Source organism: Macrobrachium nipponense, chromosome 17, assembly GCF_015104395.2.
Source record: "Macrobrachium nipponense isolate FS-2020 chromosome 17, ASM1510439v2, whole genome shotgun sequence".
Taxonomy (NCBI): Eukaryota; Metazoa; Arthropoda; class Malacostraca; order Decapoda; family Palaemonidae; genus Macrobrachium; species Macrobrachium nipponense.
This window is the reverse complement of record NC_087210.1, coordinates 60,544,065-60,567,269: the sequence shown is the minus strand read 5'-3', so window position 1 is coordinate 60,567,269 and position 23,205 is coordinate 60,544,065. Positions and strand designations below refer to the sequence as shown.

Genomic DNA, 23,205 nt, shown 5'->3' with positions numbered 1-23,205 from the left:
ACTTCTCCCAAGAATGATACCGTTTGTCTGTATAATTAGAAACATCCATACTTTATCTTTGTGGGATTTCAGTATCAAAATCAGGTTTTTGTCAACAGTAGTCAACCAGTCTCCATACTGAGTGATTCTGGGATGAGGTTGTAGGATTTTACAAAGCGTTAAGTATTTAAGCGGATCAGGTATTTAGGAAACGGACGAAAAGCGTCAGTGATCGCCTTTGCCTCGCCCGTAGTTGCGAGCGAAACCGGAAAGCGATATCCAATATTGCTTTAACCAGTTTCTGCGATAAACACCAGATGTCGATACATTTCAACTTTAACCATTTTTAGTTTTCTGTAAAAGAAAACTATTGCGATGGGTTTGTCTGTCCGTCCGTACTTTTTGTGTCCGCCCCCTTTCTTAAGAACTACTGAAGCTAATTAGTATGTTGGGCATACACCCTCCAATCATCAAACATACCAAATTGCATCCTTCTAGGAGTTTCATGGGCCCTAGCTGTACAGAAAACTTGAAGAAACGTCGTCGCATTTTATTTCCTTGTTTATTTTAATTGTTGGTGTAAATACCTTGAACTTTCATAAATATTTAGCTTTGCTGAATTTAATCTGTGTGGTAAAATGGAAATTAAACCTAGTGGCATTGGGAAACTACATCAATATTATGCACGCTCTCGAAGGATACTGAACGCCCATACAAAGGTTTCCGTGATTTACTTATTTGTTTTTCAGTTTAGGTTTCATCAAAATATGTAAGAGCAATTAAATACATTTTCTAAGTAGACCACACGAGATTTTCCCGGAAGTTTGAAGTTTGTAAGCGTCAGAAGTTCTAAAAACAAACTACGAATCGGTTGTTAGTTCGCGCGCGCTGTTTTGGGAATTGGATACTTCGGGGAAACACTGAATCGAACTTGATTTCACTAATGGAACGAAAATCGAGATCGGTACAAACATCTCAATCTATGTCTTTAGTTACCACGAAACCCGTTCCAAACGCCATTGGAAAAATATTCAGATAATTCCAAGAACATCAGTGAGACGTTCAATTGAATATAAACGAAGCTGAGTACGATATCTTTATGGAGATGATAAAATTATAACTTCATATAACCAATACACCATACAAGCGTACACATTCATTTGTTATATAAAAAATATAATGAATATATACATGAAACGACGCATACGTATGATTATGTGCTTATGATTATAACATGTAAATTTGTAGTGTCTGCTTGCTATTCTTAGATGAGTAACAGGCTTATTCATACATCATCACTTGACTGACGTGTTCATACCTTAAATTCCATTCATACAACAGTTCTCAGTGCACGATTCACATCCTAACCCAACAGTGCCATAGCAGAACTGTACTTCGTAGGTGTAAAGGGAAGGAAACTGCTAATGTGCCAAGTGCAATGTGATTTTGTTGGGTTTCATATACGACAGTTGTTACTTATTCTTTCGTTTTTTATCTAAGTAGATTCCGCACTGACAGTGATAAGCCCTTTATTTTCTAGTTATCTGTCACTAGATATCGACAGCGGTGTTTTATGTAGGCCCTTCATTAGACATGGCGGTAAGTATTGCGAGGACTTTTAATTCAAGAATCGTTCGCCGCGATACTATTTTGAAGTTACAGACCTACCTTCATCCAACATTTACTTCATAAAAATCGAGTCCTGTTTGTTGGTGTGAAAGCATTTTATTATCATCATTATCATTTGGTATGTTGACTGCTCAGACTGTGTATAAAATAATTATTATTATGAATTGTTTTTAGATTCATCAACAAAAAGCCTTTTGAAACATCCCCAAATAGTCTCGTTGGTCACTAATATATGGAGGCAGCCTTTCAGATCGCAAAGGTTTTCCATAAATATTGGGAGTAGGTTTTCCAGTCTTAATCAGAGCTCTACCATCTGTTCTGCTCATTTGGGATGACTTTTTGAAAATTTCACTTCACAGTTTTCTCATTTGATTATTTACGCATGGTATGTAAATATGTCCCTTAAATTTATTTTTGTTTCTGTATTTTCAGACTAACTTTTTAAAGACTGTATGTGCATTTAAATGCGCAATGAATTCTTATAAACAAATTTGAAAACTGCTCCAGTCCATTCAGCCAATGGTAGAGTTGCTCTCAAAAACTTCCTTCCACCAGAAAAAGCACGAAAGCCTCAGCCAATGAGAGAAGGCGATAGAAAAGGATTCTAAGTCGGGCGTGGTGGAGGGCTCTGATTGGCAAAACCAAATCTTTGCTGAATTCTTGAGCAGTTCTTTGAGAGCCATATTGGTGGCATACTGTTTTGAAGCTGGCCGCTTTTAGGATTTGTTTCCATGGATACAGTTTGCAATATCTAGTAAGTAATTGTTATTGTATTCAATGCGACGCTTATTTGTTTAACATTCGGTGATATTTATCCGGTTAAAAGTTAAATAGTACAGGAGAGTTATAGTTCAGGCTAGACACCCGATGCTGCTTAGGGACCGGTGATCCCCTCGTGAATTATGCTTTGATGGCTCCAAATGGTATTAGCTGGAAAATTGTCAGCATTTTAAGATGCTTATTTTCTTTGAGACGTTCTCTCTGTGGCTGGATAAAAACTTTGGTAGGGATAGAGGCTTTGCAAATTGCATGAGCAGGTCGATTTACGGCACAACTAGAACAAGCTTGGTAAGTTCATCGTATTAGATGCACGTGTTTCATGCGTTTACATTTAAACCATTCGTTTCAGTTTCATCTGAATTCATTCGTTGAAATTTTCATCGGTTATTCTAGGCAATAACTCAGCGTGGACTGCAAGGAACGTAACCGCGAATACGACAGCTAGTACTAGCCCCTGTGGGTTAATTACAGTCGACCCCCCAGAATAACGGTAAATTCCTAATAAGCAACCAAAATACTATAGGAAACTGTAATTTCCAAAGAAATGCCCCACACGGAGTTATTACCTATAGATCTACCTTTTCATCAATTACCTTTTCATCAATTGACATTTACAGCTTCGTTTGACAGCTCGAAGCTGCTTCAGTCACGCTTATCAGTTAGTTCGTACACGAAGAAAATTGATACTTAATTTCTCGAAGTTTTCTGTACTTATAGGAATACTCGCCCTCTCCCTCTGAGTAGTTTGAATTTCAGATTTACAGTTTTTTTTTTTTTTTTCTCCTGTAGGAAAATAGTAGCATTTCCTCGACTCCTGACCGATGATCGATACTACAAGTGTAAGTGTAGTGTAACTTTGCAGCTGAAATCGAAGCTGTATTCTGTGAAGCTACAAAGGTTAAAAACAAATTAAATCCAGGGCTGTCTCATAAAGTGTTCCGGGGTTAAGTTGGGGTTTCATTCCTTGTGTTACGTAACGTATTTTCTGTATTGGGTAATGAAAACATTTTTAAGAAACCAAGTTAGATTTTAGTTTACATATATCATCGCCATTGTAATCGTAACGCCTTTTTCATTCGCGTTGTCAAGAACAAATTTAATGAGGAGAGCTAAGGTTAGCACTACACCTACAGAGCAGAGTGCCTTCCCCGGTGAGTTTTTAAATGCGCTGACTTGCAATATTGCAAAGTTTAAAGCCTTTGATAGGTTTCCTAAATTTCCTCATTTAGTTAATTGTTGCACAAGGAGTTCCGTTTTGGGGTTGGTGTCAGTTTCACCACTTAAGGAAGTGTTGCGTCATCACTGGACAAGCCTTCAGTTGTTTCGGCCAACATTTCAGTTGAACATCGGCAGTAATTTTTAGTTATTTCGCCTGTTTCGTTTTTTCCCTTTAGTAGGGCTATTGGAGGTCGTCCTAATTATAAAGCTAGTGCCCAATATTTACGCGAGTTATGCCCCAGAACATGCAAGCTCTATTTGACCAAACAATTCCAAAAGGCGTTCTTTATTAAACATGGTTTGATTGACCATATCAGATTAGTAGGATTTATTCAGGTGTATATATAAAAACTAATCCGCATGAATCCTTATGTATCGATCGCTAATATTGGTTAGCTCTGTTTAAGTTAAAAGGCTTAAAAGAATCTCTCTCTCTCTCTCTCTCTCTCTCTCTCTCTCTCTCTCTCTCTCTCTCTCTCTCTCTCTCTCTCTCTCTCGTATGTAGGGGCGTTTAAGATCATTAAGTTGGCTACCTGTGGCTACCAAATGTTTTTGACCAATGTGTCCCTTGTAAACCAAAGATGTTTTTTGTATGGTAGGATGATGTAATTATCATCGACTATATGTGAAGGCTATTTTTACTAAGGTTATTTACTTATCTCAGAGTTGATAGTAAGTCTTGAACTATTTATGGTTAGTATAGGGCTGCGGCATATACTTTACCGAGTCTTTAAAAACTGAAAAGTTTGCGTAAATGAGTAGAATATATAGAGTAAATAGGCAGTGTTTTCCTGTTTTGTTTTCCGAAATAATTTTAAGATAATGACATGTTTTGCGATTTCCCCTCATTTTATTTAGCAAATATATTTTTTTCTTTATTACAGCTATCAGAATCTGAGAATGAATCTACGCCGATTCCACAGTGTTTTGCAGATGTCATCTTGTCTTGCAAGCTATCGGCTCCGTTAATGTGTTGGGTGAGTCCTCAGTTTCTCTGTCATTGATGTACATGTCCCTCTACATATATACAAAACTTTAATAATAGTCAATTATGAAAATTGCTATATTTTAATCGAAGTGCATCATGTGTATTTTTTTATATAAGATTTGAAGTGTCATTGTTAATAAAAAAAATTAATTATGATTATTTTATTATTAGGGTAATACAGCCCTTGGATCAAATGCTGAAACCCATGGAAAGGACTCCGAAACTACACGTGAAGTCAAGAAGCTTGCTCACAATAATGTAAGTTCCTGGTTATCATTGGTTTTCCCACACTTTCCAATATGTGATTATATTTTCATCTCCTATAATCCAAGTTCATGTGTATTAGGTTTGCTCTTCATTCTGGTTGGTGGGTAAATATGTGTAATGTTTTCAAAGTTGTAGTTCTGCATTTTTGGTTTTACTAATTTCTTATTTTAATATTTTTCCTCTCTCAGGTTACAAAAGCCAGTAATGACAGTTGCCTCATTCGCGCTGGCTTATCGTTCAGGGCCTATGTAGATGAATCATTAATTCATTAGTCAATCAAAAGAATTGCATGAAAGCAGCGTAAGTGTTCCCATGGTTATGTTTTACTGTTTTATTTTTAGTAAAGGAGTCTGCTGTAATTTGAAAGGATCATTTATCTGTTTTGGGAAAAGTTATGAATTTGGTCTCGTTATAAATTACTATTTTCTTAAAATATGATTCTCTATCTGAGAATAGGATGACGAGTAGATTTCACTACTATGTTGGCAATCCATTTGGGAATATCTGATGTTTTCACTACCTCTTTCGAGGAGGTGGCTTTTCGTTTGGTTTGTCTGTCTGGATTCTGATACTTTTACCAAACAGTGGTGGTCCTAACTGACAACAAATCTGATTTTGTGAGACAGGAATGTAGGTTTTTAGAAGGACCTACTATGAGGATGCATAGAGACGATGGATGTGGCTCAGAGCTGTATGGGATATTGTAGAAAGCTATGTCTACATGAACACTGAGTTGCCACAGTTGGAAGACAGTCTACTAGGTTAAGTTAGCTATAGGGGGCTATGTTAAGATGAGCTCCTGTAATGACCATCGTTTAGCCTAGGCTAAGGCTTGTGGTCGCAGGCTGCAACTTAAGCGCAAGTGCCACTTCATCAGGCTTTCATCAACGCCGAAACAAATTGTCACATATGGCAGGAAAGTTGTTTTGCATTTATTTCTCTGGTGCTCAAATGATGATTGCTGCATGGATAGTTATAAAAATGTAATCAAATTTTAACAATCTATAAACTTTTGGGAGAGGGAGGAACGACACTTGTGGAAGGGGTTGGGGGGCGCATTGCTGGGGGCTAGGGCCGGTGGATTGCTTAATTAACCTTGTGAGAGTTTTCCGTTCCTCGAATTTTCTTCAATTATTACTTTTGAGTAGATACGTGTCAGTCTGAACACGTTAGACATGTTTGTTGTGTACGAATGGTTTCCGTAAACTTAGCATTTTCTCTACTCTTTTATCCTTTTATTTAGTTCTGTGGGTGATGGCCTGACCATTGATATATGTAGCTTTAACTGTATGATAAACTGTCATATAAGTCTCATAACCACCACCTTCATCTGCCGTTAGTTTACCGATACAGAAGGTTCTTAACTACACAATTTATAGTTGCCCAATTTTTACCTTTTCTCGGAACTCTCTGAACCTTCGTGTAGTGGGTGGGTTGGGAGGTGGAGGTGGAGGTGGGGGGCGGATTTCAGAGGGAGTGACCAACTAAGCTAGGCTTATCACCTTTACAATCTCCCTATTTCCCTCCTTGACCTGACCAGGACCCACTGGACCTGACAGCATCGATCTTTGAAGTACGTCATGTACGTGGCTTTGCCGTTTTCGTAAAATAGTGTTGACTTTGGTTTGTATTATTACGATATTTGCATTAATGTTAAAGATCCAGTAGGAGGCTCCTCAAAATTCAGTGCTCTTTTTCTGGCAACACTGATTAGATCTATTTTAGGCTGAAAGTTTTATGCAATCTCTGATATCTGTTTTAGCGATTGAAAGCTGCTGTGTCAACACCATGAATATCCAGACGGAGTTTTTGGAGATAGTTTCATGAAATTAAGGTATGTCATTTACTTTGATCCATGGAACCCAATGAATTCCTCTCTTTTGTAATAGTAGTTGATTATTACTTTTTCACTGAAAGAAGGCTTGAAGGTATTTAAAAGTGCACACTAAAATAATTTATTAGCTCGTGAAACTACGTGAAACTGAAAGGATAATGATAATATTAAATAATAATTAATAAATTAATAAGTAATAATATAATAATAATAATAATAATAATAATAATTAATAATAATAAATAATATTAATAATTAATAATAATTTATAATAATTAATTAATAATTAATAATTAATAATTAATAATTAATAATATAATAATTAATATTAATAATTAATAATAATTATAATAATTAATAATAATGATAATTAATAATTAATTAATTAATTAATTAATAAAATTAATTAATTTAATTATAATTAATAATTAATAATTTAATTAAATTGTTCTTAATATTAATATTAATAATTAATAATTAATAATTAATAATTAATAATTAATAATAATTAATAAATAATTAATAATAATAATAATAATTAATAATAATTAATAATTATAATAATTAAATAATAATTAAAAATAATTAATAATAATTAATAATAATTAATAAAATTAATAATAATTAATAATAAATTAATAATTAATAATAATAATCATAATAATAATAATAATAATAATAATAAATTAATAATTCAATAATAATAATAATAATTAATAATTAATAATAATAATAATAATAATTAATAATAATAATAATAATAATTAATAATTAATAATAACTAATAATAAATAATAATAATTAATATTAATAATAATAAATTAATAATTAATAATAATAATAATTAATAATTAATAATTAATAATTAATAATTTAAATTAATAATTAATTAATTAATAAAAAATAATTAATAATTAATAATTAATAATTAATAATAATTAATAATTAATAATTAATAATTAATAATAATAATTAATAATTAATAATAAGTAATATAATTAATAATAATAATAATTAATTAATAATTAATAATTAATAATTATAAATTAATAATAAGTATAATAATAAATAATATAATAATTAATAATTTAATAAGTTAATAAAAATTAATAATAATAATAATAATAATAATTAATAATAATAATAATAATGAATGAATAATAATTAATAATATAATATAATATTAATAATAATAATAATAATAATAATAATAATAATAATAAAATAATAATATGATTAATATAATATAATTAATAATAATATAATAATTAATAATAATATAATAATTAATAATAATAAAAATAATAATAATAATATAATAATAATAATATAATAATAATAATAATAATAATAATAATAATAATAATAATATAATGAATAATAATAATAATAATGAATAATTAATTAATAATAATAATAATTAATAATAAGATAATAATAATAATAATAATGAATAATAATAATATAATTAATAATAATAATAATAATAATTGATAATAATAATAATAATAATAATAATTAATAATAATAAATTAATAATAATAATAATAAATAATAATAATAATAATAATAATTAATAATAATAATAATAATAATAAATAATAATAATAATTAATAATAATAATAATAATAATAATAATAATAATAATAATAATAATAATAATAATAAAATAAATAATAATAATAATATAATAATAATATAATAATTTAATAAAAATAATAAATAAAATAATAATAATATAATAATAATAATAAATTTAATATATAATAAGAATAATTGAAATAATAATAATAATAATTAATATTAATAATAATAATAAATAAATAATAAATATAATAAATAATAAATAAATAATTAATAATAATAATAAAATAATAATTAATATAATTATAATAATAATTAATAAATAATAAATGAATAATAATAATGAATAATTTAAATAATAATTAATAATAATAATAATATAATAATAATAATAATTTAATATAAATAATAATCATAATAATAATAATAATAATAATAATAATAATAATTAATAATTAATAATATTAATTTAATAATAATTAATAATAATAATAATAATAATAATTAATAAAATAATTAAATAATAATTATAATTAATAATAATTAATAATAATAATAATAATAATAATAATAATAATAATAATAATAATAATAAGAATAATAATAATTAATAATAATAATAATAATAATAATAATAATTAATAATAATAATTAATAATAATAATAATAATAATAATAATAATAATTAATAATAATAATTAATAATAATAATAATAATAATAATTAATTTGGAATCTTAAAAACGCCTACCATGAAAACTGCTTAACTGCAATTGTCATCTTGAAATCCTAATCAGTGTCACTAAACGGGAGATACATTAATTCTATGGGTTTGCTATATAAGTTCGGAACATTTATTTACGGTAGACATTTTTCTTGTGCTTACTTTTAAAATAAACTTAAGCTGTTTGTAAATGTTTTTCGGATATGTACGCCGATAGTTTATCTTCCATATATTTTTAGAATGGGGAATATTAAAATTATTTTTGCATGGGTTTTCTGGTAAAAAAAAAAAGGAAAATAACGACCTCGTTATAATGAAAATATAAAATCATATCTGCAGGTGACAAATCCTGATGGCAACGGTTCGGCGCTTTTGGTTCCTTAAACTTCCAAGTTGAGTTGGTTTTACATCTTACTCGCTCTCTCTCTCTCTCTCTCTCTCTCTCTCTCTCTCTCTCTCTCTCTCTCTCTCTCTCTCTCTCTCTCTCTCTCTCTCTGAGTAAAAGGGGTAAACTAAAACCATTAAGGGGCTGACGTATTCTAGCACCTTTTTGTAATCAATATTTCTGGTTGAAGGTTCTCTCTTGATCGTGAATTTGCAAATTGTGAGATTGACTTTCTCGTCTAAAATAGCTTCTTGAAATAGAATATCCATTACGTAACAATACTATACCATATAATTCTGTAATTCGGTTGTTTACTGGTTAAAACTGATGTAAAGTGAGCTTTACCTTTGCTGACCGGTCTGTAAATTTACAATTACATAAGGACATCTGACTTCTCTCTAATTTGTTGGCTTTGTCTGCCAAATTTTCTCCATGTCACTTTGTTTCCTTTCAACTCATCCGTGTTGACAATCACGATTTTGACAGCCTGGGCCAGTGGCCCTATCCTTACAATAAGCCTGTTTTGATTCTTATTGGTCAACATTTGGTAAAAAGCTCTTTCTCTCTCTCGTGGATATGAGGGAGCAGTGGTAACTGTTTGCTCTTTCACGAGCAGGAATTGCGCATTTATTGATCGATGAAAAGTCCAATAACGCATAATGTTAGTTCTTAACTATTCGGTCGTCGTCTCAGCCAGGAAAGATAACGTTGCTGTGCTAATTCAAAAACGTTTTTCCAACCGCCTGCAGTGTGTTCAGTAGTGTAGATAGTTTGTTTTCGTGGCGTGTAAACCGATTGATTTATTACACTTGCACAAGCTGTGGTGGTTTGATATTCTAGTAAACGTGTTTAACCACTCATTTTCCAACCTTGACACAGATTAAGTGGGCAAACTCGGTCATTCAGCCAATTGGAGATGTGAATTCTTGCCCCAAGGGATTTGCCAGACCAAGGTCCAAAGAAAACGATAGTTTCTACTACCGTATGAGGACACCATGACATTTCTCGAACATACTAAAACAAACGAGACTAAAAAGTGTCTTAATTTGTAATGGGACTCCTATTATGTCCAAAAGAGGTTGAGTGATTCTGATGTGTATAAATGTATACAAGCATATTAGAGCACGTATGTGCAAGCTGTATGTATGCATGCCTATAGATTGAGACGTCACAAAAATACACAAGACAAAGCATAGTTACTGGGGCCATTAGAACCAAACCGTTAAATGTTAAAATTCTTTAGCGCACATAGCATTTTATCGAGGGCTGAGACCGAATATACTAGGCCGTTGATTATCAAAGAATATTTTCTGAATAGTTTTTTTTACATGATAGTAATTATCTGATTTCAGTAGTTTTTAACGCTGAAACGCTAAATCAAGTTGATATTCACTTTTCACAAATAGAAATAACTGCAGTTTCCATCTTCAAATCGTGATCGGATTCACTACTTAACGGAAGGTAAATTAATTTCTTAAGGTTTGTTTGAAAACTATTCACGATAGATATATTTTTTAAATAATAAACTTGTTTTTAATTAGTTTTTTACATAGGTACATCGATCATTTTATTTTTTTGTGGGTGGGGGGGGCTGCTGGAGATATCAAACGAGAACTCTTGGTGTTGGTTTTCTCGTAAAACAAGGAAAATCAATAAACAAGTCATAAATGGAAATACAAAATCATCGTCTGCAGGTGGCAGATTCTGATGGTAACGTGGTATGGTAGGGTCCAGCAGCCTTGGTTCCTGAAGCTTGAAAGTTTACTGGGAATTGCATCATAAGAATATTTGGTCTCTCTCTCTCTCTCTCTCTCTCTCTCTCTCTCTCTCTCTCTCTCTCTCTCTCTCGGCGAGAAAAAATTTCGATAAATTGTAAATAGTGAAATTATGATTTCCTCTTTTAAAACAGCTTCTATAAATAGAATGTCAATTAAAATAGTCCTATATCATATAATTCCGCATTTCGGTAGTTTACGGATTATAACAGTTGTAAAGTAAACGTGATCTTTCCCGATTGATGTGTGAATTTTCTGACTTCATATAAGCACTTTTACTTCTCTGTAATTTTGTTGCTTTTGTTTGCCAAATTTTATCCACACCACTTTCCCTTTCTTCTTAACTCATCCGTCTTTGCAATCACGATTTTGACAGGGTGGCCCAGCGGCCTTGTGCTTACAATAAGTCTCTCTCTCTCTCTCTCTCTCTCTCTCTCTCTCTCTCTCTCTCTCTCTCTCTCTCTCTCTCTCTCTGCACACATCTTCAAATATGATGGAGCAGTGGTTACTGTTTGCTTTTTCCACGAACGGGTATTGTCCTATCTGGCATTGATCTTCTGCGGCCAATACTTAGATTTTTTGGTTCCTTTTAGAGGTGTGTGCCCGCTACTCTGTCTTCCACAACCGCGTTTGTCCTTTTAGAGGTGTGTGCCCGCTACTCTGTCTTCCACAACAGAGTTTGACCATGCTTGTGTCTGAAAGCACTTATTTGGGTCATCAACTGGTCTCCTTTGGTGTATATTTTTTTGCATCTTAAATGACTGTTTAAATGTTTTTGACGTATAACTTTTTTGCAAAAAGCAATAATAGTTGCTGTTAAAAATTTTAGTCTTGAATGTTTTTGCGAGGCATTATTTTTTTTTTGCACTCCCTGCAAGATATAGTTCCCGATATCTAGAATGCATTTTCATTGTTGATCCCTGTTTATTCCAGTATTGCATCAATATTCCTGTGCCTCGTCCTAGTTTGAAGGAATATTTGAAAATTATTTAATTTTTAATTAGGGTTTGAGCTGTTCAAATACTTTAAAAGAACCTAGCAATTTGTCGAAACTACTTATTCCCAGTCACTCATTCAATCTCTCGAGCTTGACGTAGTGTTTTAATACACTCCTCAGTTCAGTCATTTCACGGAGCTTAGTAAGATTATTCAGAATGATGTATAGTGAAAGAACTTTATTGGAAATTTCACCAAGAGCCATATTGGCCTGTCAGTGAAAGTGCATTGAAAAAGACTGGGAATCTTCTTGCCATTCATATTTGCCGAGATCGAAGCAAACTGTGTTAAAGTCAGTATTTGGCTAAAGGAAAGAGTGATTTCAGTTTTTTTCTAGTTGTATTACCAATCTGTTATAGGTCAATTATCGTGCTCTTCTGTCTCTTCTGCAGCGATCACTTCATTTCATTCACGAAAACAAACTAAATTTTGTTTTCCATATTTTGTCCCTAAGTTTTGATGTCTCATTGTTTTAAGAAAATTTAGTTTCCAACCTTTTAATAGGGGTGATGGGAGACTGACTCGTTAACCAGTTGTGTACTACCATGCATTAGCCCTATCCTGTGTATCTTGGAGATTATGATTTACATCCTTCACCAGCTGAATGATTTAATCATGACAATGTTTGCAGATTTCTGTACTACTTTAGGTTTATTTTATCTAGTTCCTGTGTCTTAGATGATCTTTGATGATAGTGTTTGACAATCTTTTAATGTCTCTGAGTTAAGTTATCTTACTTTCAACTCTCTCCTGGTGATTGTTTCGTAGCAACTGCGAGGGTTTCCTCCTGTTACACCTTTAAAATCTTTCGACTATCAATTTCGCTTTCAGCGCTGCATAACCTCATAGGTCCTAGCGCTTGGTCGTAGACCAAGATTCATATTCCATTCCATTCTGTCTCTGGGTTAAATGCAAGGTGAAATTATTCTAGTGCAAGAAGAATTCGAGTTTATTCAGTAATGCATTGAAGAGGCATTCTAGGTTATTCAGTAATTCGTTGTATTAGTATTCTAGGCTTTTCTTTAATGCAGTGAAGAGGCATTCTTGGGTTTTTTTCAGTAATGCGTTGAAACGGCACTCTAGCTTTTTCAGTGATGCAATGAAGAGGTATTCTAAGCTTTCAGTAATGTGTTGAAGAAACATTCTGGCTTTTCAGATTCTTTGAAGAGGCATTCTGTTTTTCAGTAATGCGTTAAAGTAGTATTCCAGATTTTTCAGTAATGTTCCAAAAGTCTTTTGTTTTTCTGTAATGCTTTGAAAATGTATTCTACAAGTTTTTCAGTAACGCTTTGAAGAGACATTTTATGGTTTTCAGTAATGCGTTGAAAATGTATCTGAATGTTATTACTGAGATACATAACGCAGAGAGGTAGACAAGAAATGGCAACATAATTTTGTTATTGGGGTTTTTAATGGGATGTTTTGTATGGTACATTTTGTGTATACAGAAAGTTATTGACTTTTATTTATATAAATATTTGTCAGCCTTGACATCTACCTATTATAAAATTATTTTAATTAGATAAATAAGGTCTTTTGTATGTATTCTTGATCTATTGATAGTAATGTACTTTACGAGACTTGACTATGGGTCATGTTTGTCATTCCTTCCCTCTGCCAATGACATCAGTCAGTACATTTCTAACAATTCGGCAAGGCTGAATAGGCAATTAGTAGGTAGACTATGTTTTTTTGTTAAGAGGATTATTTTTCTTAGTAGTCTGCAGAGGAAGAGGATCACCAAAAGAGCGCATCTTAGAGAGGAGCAGGGTCACCAAAAGAGCGCATCTGTAGAGGAAGAGGGCATCTGCAGAGGAAAAGGATCACCAAAAGAGCGCATCTGTAAAGGAAGAGGGTCACCGGAAGAGGAAGAGGATCACCAAAAGAGCGCATCTGTAGAGGAAGCACATCTGTAGAGGAAGCGCATCTGTAGAGGAAGCGCATCTGTAGAGGAAGCGCATCTGTAGAGGAAGCGGATCTGTAGAGGAAGAGGATCTGTAGAGGAAGAGGATCACCGGAAGAGAGTCACCGGAAGAGGATCACCAGAAGAGCGCATCTGTAGAGGAAGAGGGTCACCAAAAGAGGGCATCTGTAGAGGAAGAGGATCACCAAAAGAGCGCATCTGTAGAGGAAGGTCACTGGAAGAGGAAGAGGATCACCAACAGAGCGTATCTGTAGAGAAAGAGGGTCACCGGAAGAGGAAGAGGATCACCATAAGAGCGCATCTGTAGAGGAAGGTCACTAGAAGAGGAAGAGGATCACCAACAGAGCGCATCTGTAGAGGAAGAGGGTCACCGGAAGACAGTCACCGGAAGAGGAAATCTGCAGAGGAAGAGGATCACCAAAAGAGCGCATCTGTAGAGGAAGAGGGTCACCGGAAGAGGAACACCAAAAGAGCGCATCTGTAGAGGAAGATGATCACCGGAAGACCGTCACCGGAGGAGGAAATCTGCAGAGGAAGAGGATCACCAAAAAAGCGCATCTGTAGAGAGAGAACATCACCAAAAGAGCGCATCTGTAGAGGAAGAGGATCACCAAAGAGCGCATCTGTAGAGGAAGAGGGTCACCGGAAGAGGAAAAGGATCAACAGAAGTGCAACTGCATGGGAAGAGGATCAATAGAACAAGCATCTGTAATCAAATTATTATCTGCCGGTAATTTAAGGCAATTTTCTAAACTTTAAAACAACTTCAAATAGTTATCTATTTTTAATTTTTTTGTTTAACAATACTGTGTAAACTCCCAACGACAGAACAGTCTGGAGTTTTATGAACTTTATTCTAATAGAGAAGTAGCATTTTGACTAGTTTCAGGAAATGAGTCCATTTTTACGTATACAAAATATAAATATTGAAGTTAAACACCCTTCGATATTTAAATATCCTCAATAGGACGAAAGGAAAACACCCTTAGATATTTAAATTTCCTCAATAGGACAATCCTTTCGTCAAGTGATAATGATGAAACAGCAGTAACATAACAGTACAGGGCAAACAGCGCTCATTGGGAATTCCATTTTACGGTCTACTTCGTCACTCAACTTGAACATTCAATACCTTGGTTGGCAGGCAGGTAATTTATAACTTCAGTTTATGGATATCGTGCGACAACAGGCTGCTTCTTGCGGAGCCCTTGTACGTAATACCTCTGCGACAGTACGTCAGGGGAAAAGAACATACATTATGTCCACTTGACGCCGGCTCGCTCCTGAAGTATTGTGACTATATTAACCATAAAAGCGGATATTATTAAATGTTATATTAACATATGATCAAATCATTCTTGTAACAATTATGCTGCACGAGAAAAATAATTACCTAATTAAAATTCTTACAACTTTGCCTTAGGTCAAGCAAACGCTGATGTGAACGTACCACTTGCACAATATGACGTAGATATATATTATAGATTAACACTGTTTAATTATGTATTCTTGTGAACACAAAATAAGGAAATGCCACCTACTAGTAGTTTGGAAGCTGTGCAAAATACATCCAACAACCAAGCAGGGCCTAAATGATGTCGGCTAACAGTCCTGCAATATAGACACTCGATTAAATACTTTAAAGCGGCTAATATTTAATTTCTATGAGAATATGTAACTGGAAACTTATGTATGATCTAATCATAAAACTAAATTCTCATGCTAACCTTGCAACTTCTAATTATTCAGAGAATATTCTGTGAACACAAAAGAAAAGTTAGATTTACCATCTACTATACTTTAGAAGCTATTATCGAGTGTATTACCGCTTTTGCCTTTATTTAAAAATCATTTCGGCTGTACCTATACTTGAAGACAAACTGCTTAAACTGTACCTGCACTAAGATAATCAGTAACTTGAACTAAACGCCAATGATGATCATGTTTTGTAAGGGAGAGACTTGGGTGTAATATATCCTTGAATACACCATAGCCTTATGGTACTACTTACATTTCGTAATTCCATTACCTCGGTAACGCAAGAGGATAATTTATTTTAAAATCAATGATGAGTATTCCAGTTAAACGTGACCAAACTCCATTCGCCTGTAACCGTACTCATAATCTATATGATTGCTTAGAGTGACGCTAGGGAATCTAGGCACTAACCCATCTGATATCGTCAAATATTTGGAAATATTAATTGACAACTTTTTTATTTCATAGGAAAATCTATACCTAGCACCTTCGACTAATGGCATTCGAAATAGTTACTGAAAATGTACCACGTTAATTAGCACAAAAAAGTTAATAAAGATGTAGCGCGTTAACACCGAAAAACATTAAAATTGTAGCCCGTTTATTAAAATACAAAAAAAATTACTAAAATTAATAAAAAAAAATAAGTTCTAGCCTCTCAATGAAAAGCTAAACCGTCCATAAAAAAGAAATCCGTTCAAACAAAGCACTGCCAAATGATGAACACCAGATTCGAAATCCCGAGACTTTCAGACTTCAAACGCCCAGTTATATCTACTAATGTCAGGTGTCTACTTCCCTTTAATGTGTATGTTTACAATAAGTACATTTATTCCTTGATATGACAGTCGTAATACAAATACTACCATAGGGCACCTGATAACTATTACTAAAGAGCTGCAATATTACCGTTGGGTGAAAGAAACTAGATGGGCGAATGCCAAATAAATGACTAGTGACAAATGAAAGACTTCCTTTAACTCAATTTCTACTTTTCCTGCGCAGTGGGACTGGAATTTAAGTATGGACGTTCTCTGCTTAAATGAACCAATATGATTTTTGAAGGGTGACCAGACGAGCTGGTATGGTTATAAACTGGGAAAACGTGCCCGTTCAAATATACAATGAACCTGTACAAAAGAAGGTAGTTTATTTCCGAGAGAAAAATGAAATGAACAGTATCGCGAAAAGGAATGCAAAAGAGGACTAGAAACTTGCACGAATGCTCTACACATCGCGAATTCAACAACAAACCGAAATGCTCTCTTCCCTCATCTCAGCAAGTGTAAAACACTGAAACTAGAGCTTGAATCCTTCCAAATGGCACATATCCAAAACCCAATCATGGCAATTATAAAAAGGCAAGAGTTTTTTCAACAACCCTTGGGAGGATTCGAATTTAAAATGTCTGTAATTAAAATGGTAAATAGTGAAATTGACAGGACATATGGTGAAGAAAATACTTCATACAAAAGCTAATATTACTGTCAAGTCGATTGAGATATAATAAAGCCCCTACATAATGGAAAACAGGCGGCTGAGGAAGCAGTCAAAATTACTTTGTTCACTGACAACGAAATTTCTGCCTGCTATAGTTTACGCATGAAGCATCAGCTGACGAAGAAACTGTTGGAAGCATAAATCGTTAAAGAACACCTAGGTGGTTGGCGAGAAACCAACCACCCACTGATATACGACCATCAGTAAGGGCCTTCTAATACAGGTCGTGTCTCTAAGAACGACACATTCCTTATGCCTGCATTTGCCGAATTATGCCACGTTGTAACTCATACTGCACGGATTATACAACACGACAGACCTGCCAATATACACGGTAAAATATGGATGTATTACGTTTGCGTTTGTCATTAAGGTCATACGCCATTCGGAAAATAGAGCAGAGGCACAAAATAAAAATAAGTTCTCAAGATGAAAAAAAATCCATTACATGACAAACTTCAATTTGGCAAGTAGTGGAAAAAAAAACAGAAACAAAGTTTTATAAAAATGAAAACATCAAGTGTGGGAAAAATCGGTAACTATGAATATAGGTTTGTATAGGAGATAAGGGGTCAAGAACCTGACACAAATAAAGGGATGACAGCTATAAGGAAAATATGAATTTTCGTGGACTGGTGGCGAGACAAAATAAAACAAAAACAAATTGGTTATGGATAGGATGGCATACGTAAAGTACTAAAATAGCAGCACAAGAACTGTAATAGTTGGTTTCTTAGATTTTAAGTGAAGATATATCGCGGGCGGAAGAAATCAAGACGGCGTAGGTTATGAAGCCCCGAGAGAAGTTGATATTAATATAACAAGATTGGAGAGTTTGAACGCTAATTTCTATCCAGCAAACAGAAACAAGAAAGGACTGTACTGTTACACCAGGTGAGACATCGTTAATACGTCTCACACTGCCATTTGGTGAATTGAAGAGACTTCAAAATAACATGGTATATGAAAAACTAGGCAAAAAGTGCCCCATTAAACATAGGATAAAAAAAATACACAGTGGGGACGGAAGTTTTGAGAGAGAGGAGAGAGAGAGAGAGAGAGAGAGAGAGAGAGAGAGAGAGAGAGAGAGAATCAACAAAAGGCGCGCTTTAGAGAAACTTAAGTTGAAAAGCTCTGGCAGTGGACAGGCAAGAAGAGGAGAATCATGTATATAAGGCAAGGGGTGTTGTAAAGTATGGAGTCAAAATTTAAACACGGAAAAACAGAAGAATATTCAGAATAGTGGAAGGACTCGGCAAAGATGGAAAGGATGTGAAAGGAGGAAGGTATATGATAGATGAATATGGAGAGAAGTTAATATAAAGGGACACTAAACGACTGAGGCATTATTTTAAAAATCATCTGAATAAACATCAATGGACCTGAACTAGAAGATATTGTTATGATAGGTAGGACTGATGGAGTAAATACTACCTATGAAAATTAGCAAGTCAAAAGGTTGGAAACAGTTCAAGAAGAAAGTCTCAGAACCTTCTTGAATGACGAGTGACTTGCTGTAAGCAATTGGGGAGCTAGTCATTGATAAGCTTCTCTACTATTCGAGTATGAAAACCTGATATGGAAGTGGATAGTACCAGAAGAGTGGGAAAAGAAAGAGCATGATAATTTAGAATAAAAATGTATGCATTGATACTTTAAAAACTTGCGTTACAATCATTACTTGTACATGATGTGAAAATACAAGAAAAGGTGTATTACAATCATTACTTGTACATGATGTGAAAATACAAGAAAAGGAAATCCCAACGAACTTGAAACTAATGATCAATTTGGCTGCTTACCCTAGGTATCAATAGCACAGGCTATAGGATAAGTCCAATGCAAAGAGAAAACGGAATAAAATACCAAGTACTTGTAGATCTTGAGATGGCAATGAATACAAAGATATTTTCAGCTGGTCATTATGAAGACAACAGGCACCAAAAGACTGAGATAATCAAGTTACTTTACCACAGTGCAGTTAGTGAAAGGTGTACCCAAAGAATTTGAGATAAATGTTGATGACCATCAATGTATCTTGGCAAAAGAAAAGGCTTTAAAACAATGCAGAAAGGGAGGCCCCTAGTTTTTAATCCTATTCCTTGTAACTCCTTCGATTTCTCTTCGGATGGACTAATAAGTCTTTGAGACATCCTGTTCCTTGTAACTACTGTGTGCAGATAAATACTAATTATAATTGTTGCCGGCTAAGCCGCAGCCCTACTTGGAAAATTAAAATGTTACAGGCCAAAGGGTCCCAATAGGGAAATCAACCCAGTACAGAAAAAAAACCGAGAAGAATAGAAGTCTAAAGCTTTCAAATATTAGTTGAGATATGCAAGATACCAAGGAACATTATGAAAAAAAGGGGAAGAGAATCTGAAGAGGATGAGGGTCATAGCTATGGGAAGAGCTACCGAGGACTTGAATATAACGTTAGGTAAAATGGAAGGTGAATAGTAGGATATTTACAGACTATACAACAAGGAAAAATCAAACACAACGTCTAGGTCAGTCAAGTGTCGTGACAGAGAGTGAAGGGAATATTATGCATAAGTATGATGTCTGATTATCAAGAGGATCGGTTTCACACATCAAATGAATGATGAGATTTGGGCGGGGTGGGGAGAGTGAAGGTCCCGTTGAAGGTGATAATAGTCTACAGAGGTTAAGAAAGTTTTAAGTAAAATGCAGAAAATCCAAGCATAAGGTCTGTCAGAGATGCAAATTGAAATGTTAAAGTTATTGATATAAAGGGGGAAGCAAGGATGCCGGAACTGCTCAGAGTTATCTGCGAGGAGGAAGTAATGCCATATGACTGAGAAGCAAACTGAATAATAAACATGTTTGACACAGGCGATATGAGGTGAGATACTTATAGGTTTATGAAACTTACGTAACATTCGTAAGAAGAATAATGATGAGAGATACGAGCAATTGTTAATATCGGCGAACAACTGTACTGTTTCATTAGAGGGCTGTCTTAATAAAAAAAGTAATTACAGGAAGAGAGGCAGGAAGGTAATCTGAAGTTCTACTGTGCATTTACACACATAAGAGAAGGAAATTACTAGAATAATAGAGGCAGTGTTCGGTGTTTAACAAGGAGAAAGTACCAGAAAAGCTGGTTAGTTTAGTTGAAATGATATATAAAACAACAAAAACAGTAGTATTAACACCTTGTGGCAAACTAGAAAATGTGAAGCTCAAGTTGATTAAATTACATTAGCCCATCTCGTTTTTACTGCTTATGGATGTACTTAGTAAAGGGATTAGTAATGAAAACTATAGAAATTGTTGTACGCACATGATCTAGTGATCAGAGAAGAGATAGAAGCAAAAGAAGGGGTAAAAAATGACAGGAATATCTTAAATGGAATGGTCTTGCAGGTGAATGTGGTTAAAAGGGAGGTTATGGTGACCAGCAAACTGGGATGGATCGTAAAGAATTTCAGGTACCTGGGATCTATTTTTAGCCAGTGTTACGAACCGAGAGAGGTCCGCTTCAGGTTCGATATGAAATAAAAAAAATTCAATACCAACAGTTGAAACTGGGGATACGAATATAGAAAGAAACACTAACACAACAAAGGTTTATTTACAAGCTTACTAACAAAGATAAATGCAGAATGGGGTCTCCTATTTACACAAAAAAACAAAATCTTACAATGCGTGAACTGGGGGAACAGCGAGGTAATTCAAATACTTGCTGGCCAGTTTTGAGGCTCGAAGCGATGGCTTCACCAAAGGAGAACTGCGATTGCAGACGTCGTCTTGACTCCGTATTGCAGAAAATAATGTCTATTATTGATACTCTTAGGGCAGGAACTTCTCTAAAGCTCTTGCAGAACGTTTCTTCTCTGAAGTTTTGATCAACGTCGAAATAACTCGGTCGTCCACTCCTGAAGACGACTTGACCAGAATTCAACCAACTCTCGAGCGACTTTTCCTCTGATCCTTTGTAGGTTTCCTTCTTCTTTTATCTCTCTCGGATGATCTCTGATCTCTGCTGCTCAGCTCTCAATGATCTGATCTGTGACTCTTACTAATGATCTCTTACTGTGACTAACTGATGATCTCTCTTCTCCTATTGTTGTTGTTGTTGTATTAAGCCAACACTTCTTGTTGGCACGGGCCTTTCCCTTGTTCGGCCCGTAGGTGATCTGAAAAGATTCTTTAGGTACATGGTTAGTTTTTTGAAATTGGAAATATCTTTAGTTGTAGAGATAGGAGTGGACAGGGGAAGGATGATGGTGTCAGTAAGAGAGGGCCATCATGTCATATTATAGAAGAAGTTTGAATGAGTGTAAGGCTGGCTTTCGAAAATCGGAGAAGCGGTGCAGGTGGGGATGTCCAACCCTTTACTCCCTTGGGTCCCTGCCGGAGGATTTTAGTTGTAGGTAAAGTTTTTAAAAGAATGATAGTGGATGATGTGGATAGAGCCTTACAATGAGGGGATGTGATGAGGGTGATTGATTTCACTTATTAGTTTGATTACCTTGGTGGAGGTAGGTTGTAGAGCACCTGGGCATGCTCTTCTAAGTTTTCAATTATTGTCTTTGTGACTGTGGCAGCTGCATGCTCAGCATCTTGTGCAGGTACTGCATTTTGTGCTGCACCTCTTAGCTGTGCTGTTCTCTGGCATTCCAGCAGGTAGTGAAGGAGTGGTTGCTGTGTTTCTTCTTGACAGTGTTCACATGGTCTGACACTGTTTTCCACAATTTCCCAGCAGGCTTGGGATCGTAAAGAATGGTCACATGGTCTGACACTGTTTTCCACAATTTCCCAGCAGGCTTGGGAAATTGTGGAAAACAGTGTCAGACCATGTGAACACTGTCAAGAAGAAACACAGCAACCACTCCTTCACTACCTGCTGGAATGCAGAGAAACAGCACAGCTAAGAGGTGCAGCACAAAATGCAGTACCTGCACAAGATGCTGAGCATGCAGCTGCCACAGTCACAAAGACAATAATTGAAAACTTAGAAGAGCATGCCCAGGTGCTCTACAACCTACCTCCACCAAGGTAATCAAACTAATAAGTGAAATCAATCACCCTCATCACATCCCCTCATTGTAAGGCTCTACTTCGTCCGTCGTATTTATACGGCATTCTGGGGGCGGGGCCTACGGCGAGCGTCACAGACTCCCGAGATTACCGGAACGATTTAGAAGTTTCTCGACGAAGTATTGCATCAGAAGTCGCGGCGTTTCTCACGAAACTTCTGCGCCTGTTGCGTTCCACAACACTCCTGCCGATTCTAGAATCATCATGAGAACAGGCACCTCCAACATCTGCGCGAATGCCTCCTTGCTGCCAAACTTCTCGAAAATGCATTTTCCTTTCCCTTACTTTCTTTGCTATAAAGCAATAACCGTTACACGTCCCCCCAAAAAGGAGAAAAAAATGAAATCAACTGATTTTATTATTTCTAAAGAGAAACAAGATTTAAACAGCAGGGGAACAATTCTGCATAAAGCTTTAATACTACTCCATTCACTCAACCACTCGTGCCAAAACAGGAAACGGTCATTAGGCTACTCATTCTGAAAAAAAACTAGAGAGGCTATTAGCTATAACATTATCCTTCTCTCTTACTTTTCCCGTTTTCTGAACTCTGCTTAAAACTTTGAAATGCTAAAACACCTCTTGCATTTTCTCAAAACTAATTTCTCTCAGTAACAGTCACATAGAACACTGGCGGTGGCCAAGGTATGGGGCGTTCTTTATAATTCTGAAGCAAATTTACATTCACCGACTTTGCTCTACTCTTACCCATACCGATTACATTATGCATGTTTCCCCTCTTTTCTAACACTGGAAAATTACCTTCGGACTTATAAGATAAAGAGGAACCTTCTTTC

General features: G+C 34.5%; 1 long non-coding RNA gene across 3 annotated transcripts; it reads left to right on the top strand.

Moving 5' to 3' along the window:
- Positions 1 to 2,119: 2,119 nt before the first annotated feature.
- LOC135196050 (uncharacterized) lies at positions 2,120 to 15,024 on the top strand. 3 transcript variants are annotated; one of them, XR_010310301.1, is made up of 5 exons: positions 2,120 to 2,362; positions 4,491 to 4,583; positions 4,766 to 4,852; positions 5,050 to 5,161; positions 6,624 to 6,671. It is a non-coding gene; the product is annotated as an uncharacterized LOC135196050 (long non-coding RNA). The 3 variants fall into 3 exon arrangements; XR_010310299.1 differs by lacking the exon at positions 6,624 to 6,671 and adding an exon at positions 13,877 to 15,024 and having other exon boundaries at positions 2,134 to 2,362; XR_010310300.1 differs by lacking the exon at positions 6,624 to 6,671 and adding an exon at positions 13,880 to 15,024 and having other exon boundaries at positions 2,138 to 2,362.
- The last annotated feature ends 8,181 nt before the right edge of the window (positions 15,025 to 23,205 follow it).